Source organism: Oncorhynchus tshawytscha, linkage group LG03 (assembly GCF_018296145.1).
Source record: "Oncorhynchus tshawytscha isolate Ot180627B linkage group LG03, Otsh_v2.0, whole genome shotgun sequence".
NCBI lineage: Eukaryota > Metazoa > Chordata > Actinopteri > Salmoniformes > Salmonidae > Oncorhynchus > Oncorhynchus tshawytscha.
The window spans coordinates 24,112,906-24,130,470 of record NC_056431.1 but is presented as its reverse complement, the minus strand read 5'-3'; positions in this window follow the sequence as shown (position 1 = coordinate 24,130,470).

The following is a 17,565-nucleotide window of genomic DNA, read 5'->3' as shown; positions in this document are numbered from 1 at the left end:
CACAGATGTCTCAAGTTTTGAGGGAGTGTGCAATTGGTATGCTGACTGCAGGAATGTCCACCAGAGCTGTTGCCAGATAATTGAATGTTAATTTCTCTACCATAAGACGCCTCCAACGTTGTTTTAGAGAATTTGGCAGTACATCCAACCGGTGTCACAACCGCAGACCATGTGTATGGCGTTGTCTGGGCGAGCGGTTTGCTGATGTCAACGTTGTGAACAGAGTGCCCCATGGTGGCTGGTGTGGTTATGGTATGGGCAGGCATAAGCTATGGACAATGAACACAAGTGCATTTTATCGAGGGCAATTTGAATGCACAGAGATACCGTGACAAGATCCTGAGGCCCATTGTCATGCCATTCATCCACCGCCATCACCTCATGTTTCAGCATAATAATGCACGCCCCCATGTCGTAAGGATCAGTACACAAATGTCCGTTCTTCCATGGCCTGCATATTAACCAGTCATGTCACCCATTGAGCACGTTAGGGATGCTCTGGATCAACGTGTACGACAGCATGTTCCAGTTCCCGCCAATATCCATCAACTTCGCACATCCATTGAAAAGGAATGGGACAACATTCCACAGGCCACAATTAACAGCCTGATCAACTCTATGCGAAGGAGATGTGTTGTGCTGAATGAGGCAAATGGTGGTCACACCCGATACTGACTGGTTTTCTGATCCATGCCCCTACCTTTTTTAAAAGATATATGTGACCAACAGATGCATATCTGTGTTCCCTGTCATTTGAAATCCATAGATTAGAGCTTAATGAATTGATTTAAATTGACTGATTTCCTTACATGAACTGTAAAATCTTTGAAATTGCTACATGTTGCGTTTATATTCTTGTTCAGTATAGTTACACTAGCAAAATGTTTTCTACTTCTTCCGCAACTGCGTGTTAGACTGTAACAAAGTCCACCACAGTTGTTACATTTTTTGCAGTCACTACAGCGCTTCTGCAGAAATGTCATTGGTCATGTACGCTGCATACGCAGTATACGAAAGAATCTAAGGCAGGTGAGAGGTCTTATAGACATGTTCCAAAATTTGTCGCTATACTACAGCAAGTTATTTCTGTCCTGGCATAAATTGGACAGGAGGATGATGATGAAGACTGAAATGATGATGGTGGCATGAACCTTGCACAAATCTTTCAATATCTACCGTACGTGATCGACATATTCATTTATCAACAGACCTGAGTGCTTGGACCAAATGGATGCACTGACCGTTCAGGTCCTGGGGTTACAGTGACATTGCCTTGAGCTGTGTAATTGCATGGCAAATATTGGCACATATGTTAGGATGTATCAAGCTAACACAGTCTCGAAAGACAGCGAACTAACAAGCCCTTAGGCAAAGTTCTGTTGAGTAGTATTGAGCCCCATTCAAATTGCAAGAACCACAAGCCCAACTATTGACGTATATTACCAGGGAACACTTCCTTTTAATCTTTGCTTTTTATCTTGACATAGACCAGATAGAATGTACATAGTGATCATTTTTCCCATGCCATGTAGGCCTACAGCTTTCCAGAGGTAAGCCTACAAGTGACCCACAAGTAACCTAAAAATAAACCCTTGCGTAGACACAACTAGAAGACAATACCCAAATATTAACTAGCCAGTGGGGGAATATGTACCCAATTGTCATACCTGAGCAAAAGTAAAGATACATTAATAATTTAAAAATGACTAAAGTAAAAGTGAAAATCACCCAGTAAAATACTACTTGAGTAAAAGTAAAACAATATTTGGTTTTAAAGATAAGTCTAAAAACTACATTGAATTGCTCAAATATACTTAAGTATCATAAGCAAAAGTTTATGCTATATTAAACAAACCAGACGGCACAGTGTTGTCACGACTTCCACCGAAGTCGGCTCCTCTCCTTGTTCGGGCGGCGTTCGGCGATCGACGTCACCGGCTTTCTAGCCATCGCCACTCCATTTCTCATATTCCATTGGTTTTGTCTTGTTCCATTACACACCTGGTTTTCATTCCATAATTACTGCATGTATTTAGTCCTCTGTTCCCCTCAAATGTCTTTGTTTGTAATTGTTTGTTTGTTAAGTGGATTATTGTCAGGCGCTTTACTTCTGCAATGTTCTGTGTTTTTGGCACGTTATTGTTTTTATGTGCTGAAATTTTTGGAATGGAAATAAAGTGCGCCTGTTCACTACACTCTGCTCTCCTGCACCTGACTTCGCCTCCCGTACACACCCTTGACAAGTGTTCAGATAGCCAGGGGCACATCTCCAACACTCAGACATCATTTACAAATAAAGTATTTGTGTTATTGAGTTCGCCAGATCAGAGGCAGTGGAGGCAGAGGACATGGTTCCACATGTCACATGTCACCAGAGGGTGGCAGAGACCGTCCTCGAGAAATTAACGACACTCAGGTGTCCTATTTACTTATTATTATTTCCCTGTTAAAAGAAGTGTGTTTTCGGATGTCCTTTGCTGAAGCTTGAATTATGTGCCGTGTGCGATTGACTTCTGAGTGAGTTTTCGATACTTAATGTTTGTTGTTTTCCCAGTGATACTGTGATCCTTCCGTTACCGTTTCTCAGTAAAGTGTTATGTTTATCCTTAACCGCTGATTCCTTGTCTGGTCTCTTCTCTGAACCTGGGTCCAGATGCAGAGGAAACAGATACAAAAGTATCTATATCCACAGTAAAACGAGTCCTATATCGACATAACCTGACAGGCCGCTCAGCAAGGAAGAAGCCACTGCTCCAAAACCGCCATAAAAAAGCCTACGGTTTGCAACTGGACATGGGGACAAAGATTGTACTTTTTGGAGAAATGTCCTCTGGTCTGGTGAAACAAAAATAGAACTGTTTGGCCATAATGGCCATCGTTATGTTAGGAAGAAAAAGGGGGAGGCTTGCAAGCCGAAGAACACCATCCCAACCTTGAAGTACAGGGGTGGCAGCATCATGTTGTGGGGGTGATTTGCTGCAGGAGGGACTGGTGCACTTCACAAAATAGATGGCATCATGAGCCCTGACCTCAATCCTATAGAAAATGTGTGGGCATAACGGAAAAAGCATGTGCGAGCAAGGAGGCCTACAAACCTGACTCAGTTACACCAGCTCTGTCAGGAGGAATGGGCCAAAATGTACCCAACTCATAGTGGGAAGCTTGTGGAATGGTTACTTTTTAAAATGGTATAGAATCATCTTGATCCCCTCTGTTGAAGATGCTTGGACCTTCGTTTTTATATTTTCAGTGATACTGTTAACAAACACGCCCCCGATAAAGAAAATGATCATTAAAAACAGGTTCAGCCCCTGGTTCGACAATGATCTCGCAGAGTTACTCCACCTCAAGAATTGCATTTGGCAAAAGCCTCGGCACACGCATAATCAGGCTGAGTGGCTATTGTTTAGGTACATGAGAAATAAGTGCACTCAGGCTATCCGGAAGGCCAAAGTTAGTTACTTTAAGGAGCAGTTCTCTCTCTGTGGGTCTAAGCCCAAGAGGTTCTGGAAAATAGTTAAATACCTAGAGAATAAACCCTACTCCTCACAGCTGCCCATGTCCCTTAATGTTGATGATGTGGTTGTTACTGACAAGAAGCACATGGCTGATCTCTTTAATCACCACCTCATTAAGTCAGGATTCCTATTTGACTCAGCCACACCTCCTATCCCGTCCAACATTTCCTCATCTCCCATTCCTTCTAATGCGACTATCCCCGATGCTTCTCCCTCTTTTTCCCCTGCCCCGCTACAATGTTTCTCCCTGCAGGCAGTAACTGAGTCCGAGGTACTAAAGGAGCTCCTTAAACTTGACCTCAAATAACCATCTGGGTCAGATGGGTTAGACCCTTTCTTCTTTAAGTTTGCTTCCCCCTATCATTGCCAAGCCTATCTCCAACCTTTTTAACTTGTCTCTCCTTTCTGGGGAGGTTCCCATTGTCCCATTGCTTGGAAGGAAGCCACAGTTCATCCTTTTTTTAAAGGGGGAGATCAAGCTGATCCAAACTGTTGTATGCCTATTTCTATTTTGTCCTGTTTATCAAAAGTGTTAGAAAAACTTGTCAATAATCAACTGACTGGCATTCTTGATGTCTATACTATTCTCTTGGGTATGCAATCTGGTTTCCCCTCAGGTTATGGAAGTGTCACTGCAACCTTAAAGGTCCTCAATGATGTCACCATTGCCCTTGATTCTAAAGCAATATTTTTATTGACTTGGCCAAAGCTTTTGATACAATGGACCATTCCATACTTGTGGGCCTGCTAAGCAGTATTGGTGTCTCTGAGGGGTCTTTGGCCTGGTTTGCTAACCACCTCCCTCAAATAGTGCAGTGTATAAAGTCAGAAAATGTGCTGTCTCAGCAACTGCCTGTCACCAAGGTAGTACCCCAAGGATTGATCCTTGGCCCCCACTCTTCTCAATTTACATCTACAACATAGCTCAAGCAGTAGGAAGCTCTCTCTCATCCATTTATATGCAGATGATAAAGTCTTATACTCAGCTAGACCCTCCCCCGGATTTTGTGTTAAATGCTCTACAACAGTGTTAAATGCTCTACAACAAAGCTTTCTTAGTGTCCAACAAGCTTTCTCTGTCCTTAATCTTGTTCCGAACACCTCCAAAACAAAGGTCATGTGGTTTGGTATGAAGAACCCACAGGTGTTATTACTACCAAGTACTTGGGAGTATGGCTAGTTGATAAACTGTCCTTCTATAAGCACATATCAAAGCTAAATCTATAGTTAAATCTATACTTGGTTTCCTCTATCATAATCGTTCCTCTTTCACCCCAGCTGCCAAACTAACCCTGATTCAGATGACCATCCTACCCATGCTAGACTACGGAGACGTAATTTATAGATCGGCATGTAAGGGTGCTCTCGAGCGGTTAGATGTTCTTTACCATTTGGCCATCAGATTTGCTACCAATGATCCTTATAGGACACATCACTGCACTCAATCCTCCTCTCTAAACTCGTCATCTCCTCTCTAAACTCGCAAGACCCACTGGTTGATGCTTATTTATAAAACCCTCTTAGGCCTCACTCCCCCTATCTGAGATATCTACTGCAGCCCTCATCCTCCACATACAACACCTGTTCTGCCAGTCACATTCTGTTAAAGGTCCCCAAAGCACACACATTCCTGGGTCGCTCCTCTTTTCAGCTTGCGGCAGCTAGCGACTGGAACGAGCTACAACAAACACTCAAACTGGACAGTTTTGTCTCAATCTCTTCATTCAAAGACGCAATCATGGACACTCTTACTGACAGTTGTGGCTGCTTTGTGTGATGCATTGTTGTCTCTACCTTCTTGCCCTTTGTGCTGTTGTCTGTGCCCAATAATGTTTGTACCATGTTTTGTGCTGCTACCATGTTGTGTTGCTACCATGTTGTTGTTATGTTGTGTTGCTACCATGCTGTGTTGTCATGTGTTGCTGCCTTGCTATGTTGTTGTCTTAGGTCTCTATGTAGTGTTGCGTTGTCTCTCTTGTTGTGATGTGTGTTTTGTTCTATATTTATAATGTTTTTATTTTACATTTTTAATCCCAGGCCTCCGTCCCTTTTGGTAGGCCGTCATTGGAAATAGGAATTTGTTCTTAACTGACTTGCCTAGTTAAATAAAGGTTAATAAAATGAAATAAAAATCTTTACACCACTGTAACTAGCAAAGGGAAGTTAGACTTTTCCACTCATAGCAATAGCTTTGTTCTCAAGACGCAGCACAGCCTATAACAGTGCCTGCTGGCAAATCACCTAAAGACAGTTCTTGCGTTTGTCTTTAAGTCCTGTTTTCTACTGTGTAATACTTGTTCTGTCAAGTAGGAAAACTCATTGTGGGACAACCGCATTGAGTGAAAGAGAAAAACGTATCTGACGACAAAATGACACTAAGCTCCTTGTGAAGCTTCGTGTAGCATTACTGGCATGTGTGGCATGTCGTCATCAATATTTAAAGAGTAGGGGGCCTGTATTCATGGATCCTCTCAGAGTGGTAGTGCAGATCTAGGTTCAGATCCCCCTGTCCATGTAATGTTACTCATTGTGATTTTGAATGTAAAATTCATCCTACATCAGCGCTCCTACTCTGAGATGCTTTGGGAATATGGGCCCTGGTCCCAAAACCCTAATGTAAGATAAAAGAAAAGTAGAGGCCTTTGAAGGTTTAAACCTTGAAACAGCCTTCCACTTGTGCCAGAAACTTGGACAGCGATGATGAACCTATTTTGCATGGTAAAGACAAATTTCTATAACCAAATGTGTGGCACAAATCCATCACAAAACAAATAGTGCTATCTGAGAGCTTATTTGATTAATTTAAAGCAGGAAGCCAAAAGCAAAGGCCTACAGTACATTGTTTACCTCATGAGTAGATGTGAGAGCAGGCAAAGTAGGGGTCAGTGGTTGTAAAGTGGTTAAAGTATCAAAGAGAGTTGTCTCTCCATCAAGCAGGGGTTGTTTTGCAGTGTTTATGGAGTTCGCATTGTAAGGGGTCACCAAAAGGCCTCAGTATCGTACTCTTTATCCACAGAAATAATTTAGCTGCAATACTTTTATTGAATACACTGTACCTCTGTAAGAATATATAATATATATATATATATATATATATATATTATTTTTTGGGGGTGTTAAGGTGTTAAACTGTTGTTTAACACTTCTGTTTAACCATCATGAGTTTTGTGCACTCATATCTCAACAAATATCCTACATGATTTACTACTGTCCAATTGACATAATTAATATGCATGTGTTCAGAGCACAGTCTATGTTTCAGTGCAGCTGTGAAGTATTTTACGAGTTCCTCACATTTGAAGACATAAATAGAGAAAGATGTGTCTTTATTATGAATTAATTAATAGTTATCCAGGGATATATATTGATTCCAAGGATATTTGGGTTCTCTTCGACTGAATAGGCCATTCCAAACACAGGCCACATTGTCGGTGTGTGTTTGTGTGTATGTGTGTGAACTAAAGAGTGGTTTTGCATTAACACTTACAGTTGAATAGTTGCCCCCTGAGTCACGCCCCTCATGGACTTCCCCACCTACCCTATTAGCTCTGGACTGTGACCCACAGAATTGGTATAACCCACGAGTGTACAGACAGCAGGGAGGTTTATTTTTGGGCGACCCATCTGACACCACTTTCTCCATCTGTGCCTGGATAAACGAGGTCTCACTCCCCCACATACTGCCCACCTGTTGGAGCCGTTTTCTCCCTAACTGACAGGTCAGGACACACAGGTCTTTACAATATCCAATCTAACTTCCAGAAAACCACCCTCATCTGCAGGGGTCCACAGACAGTGTAGTTTCATAGTAAAGAATAACATAAGATACTGAAGCAGGAGATGCTTATCGACGACAAGCATAGACTCAACCAACACCTAATGTGAACCTCAAAGAGAAACAAAATCTAAACTCTACTGATTGAGACCAATGATTAACCAACACCTTACTAGGGATCAAGGACACACTTGAAATAGAAAGTGACGTGTATGGCAGGCTGTGTGATTTCCCAACATCGCTGTGTGAGCACAAATATCACAAATGGGCATGCAGTCTGAAACAGACATGTTTTCTCAGAAGCACTTCTGAACTTCACTATTTTCTCTGTGTCTCCGTGCCAGTGACTTTGCATGATATTGTTTTAAAGCCTTTTGACCATCTGTTAATGGTTACCACAGCGTGGAGGGATCTACAGTTTAACAATACAGTTGGTCATGTGTCGATTATTGAACTACGAAGCATTGTGATGACACGAAGGCATTGTAGATGTATTTATTGAATTTATTTAAACAACATTTTCAAGATTCAGATCAGTATCTCTGTAATGCTCAGACTATGTACGTGATGCACAGAGCAGTGATACATAGAGCACGTAGTGGTGCACACTTTCGCCGTTTCCTGCCCAGTAACAGCGGTGCGGGGAGATGGGGTTGGTTGGAGCCAAGACGCCATGCTATCGTCATATCCCACGTCAACTCCCAAATCCAGCCTCTACTCACTTTCCTACTCCACGCTGACACAACCATGGCACCTGTTCCACGCTCTACAAAGCACTGCTATTCAATTACAGGCCTTTTTTTATGTGAGCCTCTTCCAACTACCCAGCTACAAAGGATCCCAGAAAGGTCAGCTTCAAAGAAGAGGCCTGTGAATTTAGATTGGATTTAAAGGATTCGAGTTGAGGATGCATAAAGGTCTAATTTTTCACCTAAGTACAGAGGCCTTTAACCTTTGTAACCAAGGTTAGAACGAATTGAAGGAGTTTATTGATTGTCCTGATTTAGGTGGGGAAATCCATAGATTTCGCAATGTCCCATACAAATTATTAAGAGAAAACAAATAAATGAAACAACAGTTCAATGTCCATTACCCTCTGTTAACTGTCAATACTATTCAGCCCCCAAACTGCATTTGATTATGCTTGTCCGATCTGTTGTTGTCTGCGATGCATTGAAGGATGGGTTCTTTTTGTGCCACAAGGCTAGAATTAGCGACTTCAAGAATATAAAATGCCAGTGTGTAGGAAAGTACATTTCACCATTTCAGTTGAAAATCCCTAAAGCCACAGACCGCCATCAGATGTGTTAACAATCTTTATATTTCAGGATGGTAGTGTTAGTTAGATGTCACATTTATTCATAATGAGTCCAGTAAATTGATATGCGATGTCTCTACCATCTGGCCAGTCCTATCGTAGTCCACAATCAGTCTGGACATCTCACACTTTACCAAGTCGGGCTCCATGTCTCTCTCAGTCTCTTCGTCCCCTCTTCTTTGAAAGACAGGCCGGGGCTGACCTGAGGTTGGGTTGAGAGGATGAAACCGTTTGTGGGGGGCAGCTGCCCATGACTCCAGACTGACTCCAGAGGGGCTGTCACCCAGCTGTTCGGAACCTCTTATCACCTTCTAGATGTTTCCAGGGACCTGAGGGCTCGGGCCTCCTCAGACCACACCGCTCCGTGTCAGTGCTCAAAGGAGACAAGGGTCGGAACCCAAGAAGGTGCCATCTGATCTAAGATTTTATCGACCGTGTCATTAAAATCAACAGTCCAAATTTACTGAGCAGACATATGACACGTAAAGTTGACACACAGATTTACGATCATCTTAATTGATGCAGTTCTTTGCCATTACATATCAAGAAATGTAGCACAGAAATGAAACCTACACCCTGGTAATGCTCCCAAACTGTTAGTTTAATCAGAATATTTTTTTGACCGCAACTGGGTCTGCACTAGCATAAACCATCATCAAAGTGCTTAATTATTTAAAACAGTACATTACATACAGAGCATTCGGAAAGTATTCAGACCCCTTCATTTTTCCACATGTATTTTGTTCCTCATCAATCTACACACAATCTACACCCATAATGACAAAGCAAAAACAGGTTTTTAGAAATGTTTGCAAATTTATTAAAAACAAATAACAGAAATACCTTATTTACATACGTATTCAAACCCTTTGCTATGAGACTCAAAATTGAGCTCAGGTGCTTCCTGTTTCCATTGTTCAACTATCAAATGTTTCTACAATTTACAGCTCCAAGACAGGATATTTTTTTTTGTAATTCGTTATTTATTTATTCTTTATGTAACTAGGCAAGTCAATTAAGACCAAAATCTCATATACAATGACAGCCTACAGGGGAACAGTGGGTTAAGTGCATTGTTCAGGGGCAGAACAGCAGAACAGCTCGGGATTCAATCCAGGAACCTTTCATTACTGGTCCAATGCTCTAACCACTAGGCTACCTGCCGCCCTGATTTCTGTCAAGACACAGATCTGGGGGAGGGTCCCAAAAAATGCCTGCAGCATTGGCCTCCATCAAGAACACAGTGGCCACCATCATTCTTAAATGGAAGAAGTTTGGACCACCAAGACTCTTCCTAGAGCTGTCTGCCCGGCCAAAACTGAGCAATCGGGTGAGAAGGGCCTTGGTCATGGAGGGCAAGGTTTTGCAAGACCAGATCGACCAGCATAGACCAGCATGAACCAGCTTTGTCACCAGCATGCCAGCATAAACTGGTCACCAGCATATCAGCATGAGCTGGTCACCAGCATCACCAGTTTGACCAGCTGGTCAGCCAGCTTAACCAGCTAGACCATGCTAGTCAGACCAGCTTGACCAGCATAGACCATTATGAACCAGCATAAACCAGCTTGACATTTAGGATGGTCTATGTAGTTTTTTTCGCCAGGGAAGTCTGTCTTAGGTAGTAGTAGTGTGTTGGTTATTGTTCCGTCGCTGGCATTGCTATGGTTCAGATTCCCAAAACTGCCCAAATTTCATACATCTGGATTCAATTTGCAGAGCACAAGATTAAATATGAGTCTCCATTAACATGGCTAGCTTTTTCCTGAAAGCTAATTTAGGAGTCCACAGGTGAATGTAATGTTTTTATTTGATTTAACTAGACAAGTCAGTTAAAAACAAATTCTTATTTACAATGACAGCCTACCCCGACCAAACCCGGACAACGCTGGGCCAATTGTGCACTGCCCTAGGGGACTCCCAATCAGAGCTGGATGTGATACAGCCTGGATTTGATCCAGGGACTGTAGTGATGCCTTTTGCATAGAGATGCACTGCCTTAAACCGCTGCGCCACTCGGCTGCCAAATGGCTTACATTTTTACTGTGCTACACTTGTCAAACTACTCTGAATTGTTATTACGGAATCTGTGTCCTGACAGACATAATCGCTGTTACAATAGAATTGTTCCAATTTCATACCATCAAGGTGTACAGTAAGATGAGTAAAACTCAGCTATAATGGCATATGAATGACAACAAGTCTGCTAATTGTGTAAATGGTTATATGCAGTAGAAACAAAAAATAACTGTATAGTTCTGTCTGTATGTACAGTTGTGAGGCAGTTTTGGCCAGTCATTAGATGGATGGACTGCCTGAGAATAATTTCATCCAGAGACGAGGTGTACTTTAGAGCCTTGTCACAAACAGGATGCATTTTTTAAAAATTGTATATATTTTGATTATGTAGCTTCATTATTTTCCTTATGTTAATTAGGTTAATATTGTGGAGTAACTACAATGTTGTTGGTCCATCCTCAGTTTTGTCCTATCACAGCCATTAAACTCTGTAACTGTTTTAACGTCATCATTGTATGTGTGTTGTACAGAGATGAGGTAGTCATTCAAAAGTCATGTGAAACACTATTGTCTATGCAACTTATTATGTGACTTGTTAACAAACTTATTTAGATTTGCCATAACAAAGGAGTTGAATACTTATTTACTCAAGACATTTCAGCTTTTCATTTGTAATTCATTTGTAAAATATATAAATAAATGGAAAACCAAAAGGCCAATGACAAAAAACTCTAAATTTAATCAATTTTAAATTCAGGCTGTAACACAGCAAAAAAAAACTCAAGTGGTTTGACAAATGTGATAGAAGCTGTCAGCAGAAACGAAAACAAAGGATGCGACTGTATTTAACTGGGCCAAGGACAGTGGATACAGGTGAACACAGTATCAGTAGGTTTGTGGATTAGCACTGGTTTCACTATTTATTCCCTCATGAGAATAATTAACCAACATACCAAGCATTTCTGGTCTTTAGAACTCTGGTGGAACAAGCATAAATGAATGATGTTTCTGTCTCATATTATGACAGGGATGAATAGGGCTAATACAGTTTAAGTAAACAACGTCATTAGAAAAATAAGAAGTCCACACAAGGAAGCTAATGTGTTTTCCAAAATATACCCTTTGTGTTGGAAACACGTATTTATGGGAAAGATGTTTGAAAGGGGTATTTTGTTCTTAAAATATATTGTAAACGGTAATGGTAGAGTTATGTCCTTCATGGAGTTATCAGAATTATACAGGAAGGTCTGCTCAATCCAAGAGTACAACCAATTGATTACAGCATTGCCCCAAAAATGGAGGAGGCGGGTGACAGCGGGAGGAGGTAGGGAACTGGTCTGTCTGCCCAATATAAAGGATCAAAACTGGTGGAGGAATAAAAATAGAATAAATAGGAAAGTATACCAGTTTCATTTGAGGACCAGGATGTTGACAACTGTGCCATACAGATTGCAAAATAGTTGGGAAGAGATTTTTGATGTACCAATTCCATGGTACAGGGTGTATGAGTTGATATATAAAACAATGCAAGATTCAAGACTTTGTGCTTTTCAGCTAAAATTATTACATAGAATTCTTGCCACCAACAAAATGTGGAATATTTGTGGCATAAAATCATCGAAGCTCTGCAGATTTTGTTGTGAGCATACAGAATCCATAGACCATTTATTTTGGTATTGCCCTCAGGTAGCCTGTTTCTGGTCTCAGGTTCAGGAATGGCTAAAAATGCACAGCATTGATCTAAAATTGACCCTGGAAATAGTACTGTTAGGAGATCTGGAGAGACCGGGTCAGTCAATTACTAATATACTAATACTCTTAGAAAAAGTGTTTATCTTCAACACGCAATCTGTAGATTCTATTCGATTAGATAGATTGAAATTGTACGTTAAACATCATAGCATATTTGAAAGATATGTGTTGCGTAGAAACACGAATTGGGTGGTCAGCAGAGATAGATGGGATGGGCTGTGGGAAGCTGAGGGTTGGTATGTGGAATTGGAGACAAGTGGGGGTGGAGTTGCTGTGTGAGAGAGAGAATGATGGTCAAAAGATAAAGGGGGAAAAAAAGTCTAAATAAAACATCATAAAAGTACATCTGAATGACACTAAGTGGCAGTGTTTTTACAACTAATGCCGGTTTGCCTGAGGCTGATACCATGCAGGTGTTTGTACACATGCACATACACACACTCTCATTCAAATAAACACATACAAGAACACACACATACTGTGCATGTAATAGTGCAAGACATGCACATAAACACATATAGTTGACATTGCTGTTATGATTTCAGTAGTCCTTGACGTCCTTTGTTTTAAATGTATTATTTTGCTGAAAAGAATTGCATTGTTGTCTGCTCTTTTCTTCTGTCTATTCCTTTTTTCTCTTTAGTTCATTCTCTTGGTGCATTGGGGGGTTCTTGGGGGTGGGGAATAGAATTAATTGTATTTTTTCGAGTTTCACAAGATTGTGACCATGAAAAAGGAAACTGTGACATATATTTTATATTACTATCATGCACGTGCACCGTCACACATAAGGATGGCTCTGTTGCAGAAAGACTGATACATGTTTGATAGTGTCTTGATGCTGTATTGTTTGTCCTTCATGTTCTAATACTTTAATGATACCCCTTCCTTGTGTTTTTTGTAATGACTAATACAACAACAAAAAAATACAAAAAAAGAATAATAATGTTTTTGAACAGAACTGGCCAAAGCATAATAAGACATTATGTAATTTCCTCTGTAGACTAGACCCACACAGTTTGGATTTCAGACTTAGAAAAGAGACTTTGTCATGTTGAACCTGAGCTACAGTGCCTTCAGAAAGTATTCACACCCCTTGACTACTTCCACATTTTGTTGTGTTACAGCCTGAATTCAAAGTGTATTAAATGTGTTTGTTTTTTCTCACCCATATACACACAATACCCCATAATGACAAAGTGAAAACATGTTTTTAGACATTTTGCAAATGTATTGAAAATGTAATATCTAATTTACAAAAGTAAAACACATCCCTGATGTGAATACTTTTGTAGAAGTACCTTTGGCAGCGAATACAGCCGTGAGTCTTTCTGGGTACATTTTTTAAGAGCTTTCCACACCTGAATTTGCCCATTATTCTTTTAAAAATTCTTCAAGCTCTGTCAAATTCATTGTTGATTATTGCTAGAAAACCATTTTCAAGCAGATTTTAGTCAAAACTGTAAATCGGCCACTCCGGAACATTCGGTCCATAACGATTACAAGAATACCCATAACATGATGCAGCCACCAATATGCTTGAAAAGATGAAGAGTGGTAGTCAGTAATGTGTTGTATTGGATTTGTCCCAAATATAACAGTTTGTAATCAGGACAAAAAGTTAATTGCTTTGCAACATTTTTAGTAGTATTACTTTAGAGCCTTGTTACAAACAGGATCCATTTTTGTTGTTGAATATTTTGATTATGTAGAGGCTTCCTTCTTTTTCTTATGTCAATTAGGTTAATATTGTGGAGTAACTACAATGTTTTTGGTTCATCCTCAGTTTTGTCCTACCACAGCCATTAAACTCTATAACTGTTTTAACGTCATCATTGGCCTTGTGGTGAAATCTCTGATCGGTTTCCTTCCTCTCCGGCAACTGTATCTTTGTAGCTGAATCTGTGTTTGAAATTCACTGCTTGACTTAGGGACCTTACAGATAATTGTATGTGTGGGGTACAGAGATGAGGTAGTCATTCAAAAGTCATGTGAAACACTATTGTCTATGCACCTTAATATGTGACTTGTTAACAAACGTATTTAGGTTTGCCATAACAAAGGAGTTGAATACTTATTTACTCAAGACATTTCAGCTTTTCATTTGTAATTAATTTCTTTAAAAAAAAATATATATATATATATATATATATATGGAAAAACATAATACGACTTTGACATTATGGGGTATTGTTTGTAGGTCAATGACAAAAAACTCTAAATTTAATCGATTTTAAATTCAGGCTGTAACACAGCAAAAAAAACTCAAGTGGTTTGACAAATGTGATAGAAGCTGTCAGCAGAAACGAAAACAAAGGACGCAACTGTATTTAACTGGGCCAAGGACAGTGGATACAGGTGAACACAATATCAGTAGGTTTGTGGATTAGCACTGGTTTCACTATTTATTCCCTCATGAGAATAATTAACCAACATACCAAGCATTTCTGGTCTTTAGAACTCTGGTGGAACAAACATAAATGAATGATGTTTCTGTCTCGTATTATGACAGGGTAGGGCTAATACAGTTTAAGTAAACAAAAATAAGAAGAAGTCCACACAAGGAAGCTAATGTGTTTTCCAAAATACACCCTTTGTGTTGGAAACACGTGGGAGAAAATGAAAAACTAATAATGTTTTTGAAGAGAACCGGCCAACGCATTCGAGAACCGCATAAGACAGTATTTCATTTCCTCTGTAGACTAGACCCACACAGTTTGGATTTCAGACTTAGAAAAGAGACTTTGTCATGTTGAACCTGAGCTACTGTGCCTTCAGAAAGTATTCATACCCCTTGACTTCTTCCACATTTTGTTTTGTTACAGCCTGAATTCAAAATGTATTAAATTTGTTTTGTTTTTTCACCCATCTACACACAATACCCCATAACGACAAAGTGAAAACATGCTTTTAGACATTTTTGCAAATCTATTGAAAATGTAATATCTAATTTACAAAAGTTTTCACATTGTCACGCCAAACAAAATGTTAACACTCTAGAGACCAATTTGACTGGTTAACTTCTCCCATTGCTCCAATTGCTCTGGGGCCTCACATGGGCTCTATCGTGGCTCTTTATTGCAGAATGTAGAACAATACTTGACATGGCAGCATCAGAGAGCTCTGTAACATGGCTCAGCCATGTTATGCTTATCCACATTCCAGGAGGTGGTTTTGACACAGCTGAAATAGGCCTTTGAGAACACTACTTCAAGTCTGCTGGTATAAAGCTTCATTACTTGTATGAGCTTTCATAACCGCTTCATAATGGCTTCATAATTGCCTTATACTTGAAGGTTTCGGTAAAGTGTTATCGGGCCTTTTTGTGCATAGAGTCAATGGCTTGAGAAGGCTTAGCAACAGAGGAGATTCTCTCTCTCTCCTGGCCCAGGCCTCTTTCCTCATCTAAGTTTGGTTCTTAAGCCCCTACTTAGAGGTCACTGCCAAGAGCCCAGACCTAAATAGACTTCCCCTGTTATAATGCACTGCGGTGCACTCATAAAATAGGAACTCTCCCCGCGTGTGGCTCACACACACAGCAGCTGGGTCAGTTGGAGTTACTGCTAAAGAGCAGTCTTTACGTCAAGCAGGGGAGGAGGGGAGTGGTGGTATTTGGGGGTACAACCATTTTCCACCTGGGGGACTTAAGAGGGAAAGCCTTGAGCTAAAATTGAATGGCAAAATATTTGACCTATATGAACCCCCCCCTGGGTGGAAAGGCCTGTGGGCGGGTTGGGGGGAACAAGCGGGAGGCGGATTTTGCCCTAATATGATTAGATTTATGTTGTTTATGGCTTTGTCCATAGCTGTAGTCGTAACTCATCTCAACGGAAAGGAACCGGCATCTGGCAAAGCCATTCAAACCTCTCCACCGACGACCAATACATGCTCAGAAAGTGAACTCAGAGGGGTCCAAGGCCACATGACACCTCTTGTGGTGGATTCTCCCCAAAGTAATTAATGAGATGTGAAATGAAAACCTGCTGTCAGGTTGCCCAACTTGCCTTTCATTGCCTTTGCAATGGAGTTCCTCCAATTTGATAGATCCTCGACCATGGAATACCAGACAGAGTAGCGTCACCCCATGATCAACTGGAATGTTCATCTTCAGACCCAAAATTCATGGGAGCACTTTGGCATGTTCCGGGCCTTCTTCCATGTAAGGACCAGGTAATGTGGCACAGATGTGAAGCATGATATCACACAAGTAGCAGCTGACACATGACATTTCCATCTACTATGTGCTGATAAAAGACATTTTCTTCATTGCGTTCACTGGGGTTTATATAAAACCCAGCTGATCCATATTAAACTCAGATCAGACTAAATGGAATGGGATTAGACATACTTCTGTAATTGACGGAATGCTTCTGCAACAGCCTCCTTCAACAACTAATAAGGCTTCAGCTTCTTCATAGCCAATATCTAAGTTTCTGTTGAACATTTCAGAGCTAGTCCTGGAGAGTTTGTGTGTAGAGAGAAAGAGAACAAAGCACACATCCGGCATGGAGCCGACATTATGCAAATGGTTTGAAGCTCATTTCTCTGAGGACTGTGATAGTGTTGTAAACAATACAGGTGGTGCCACACAAAAGACACAGTGCTCCTGTTAGGCAGGTTGTGTGTACGTGTGTGCGTGCATGCACGCGAATGTGTGTGTTTGTAAGGAAGCATGGTACAGTACAAACCAGCTGCCTTCCCAAACTCTTAGGAAGAGCTAGAGACCCTAGGCCAGAGGGATGCCCAGAGGAGCAGATTTTATTGGGCAAGGGGGGGGGTTTAGCTGAGACCTTGATTCTACGAGGGTTAACAAACTGAACCGTTTGCTCCATAGCGATAGGCTCAATCCCATGGTGGGAAGGTTGTGATCTGTTATTTCAATAAAGAAGAATTACAAGCAGGCTCTATGGTCTGATACTGTAAACAGGTTTCTCTTCGCTTGAGGTGAAACATCACAAACACGTCCCTGATGGAACCCCATCTGCCTACACATTCCACATGCACACGCACACACACGCACACATGCACATGCACGCAAACACTCCACACAGACCCTTACCACAGGTGCACCCCAATTCCACATCCCGCCACCACCCATGCACGATTGGGTAAAATGAGTGCCCGCGCAAATCCTACCATACCTCGGACACCCTATCTCCCAGGCCTGTCTGTCAACATTGCAG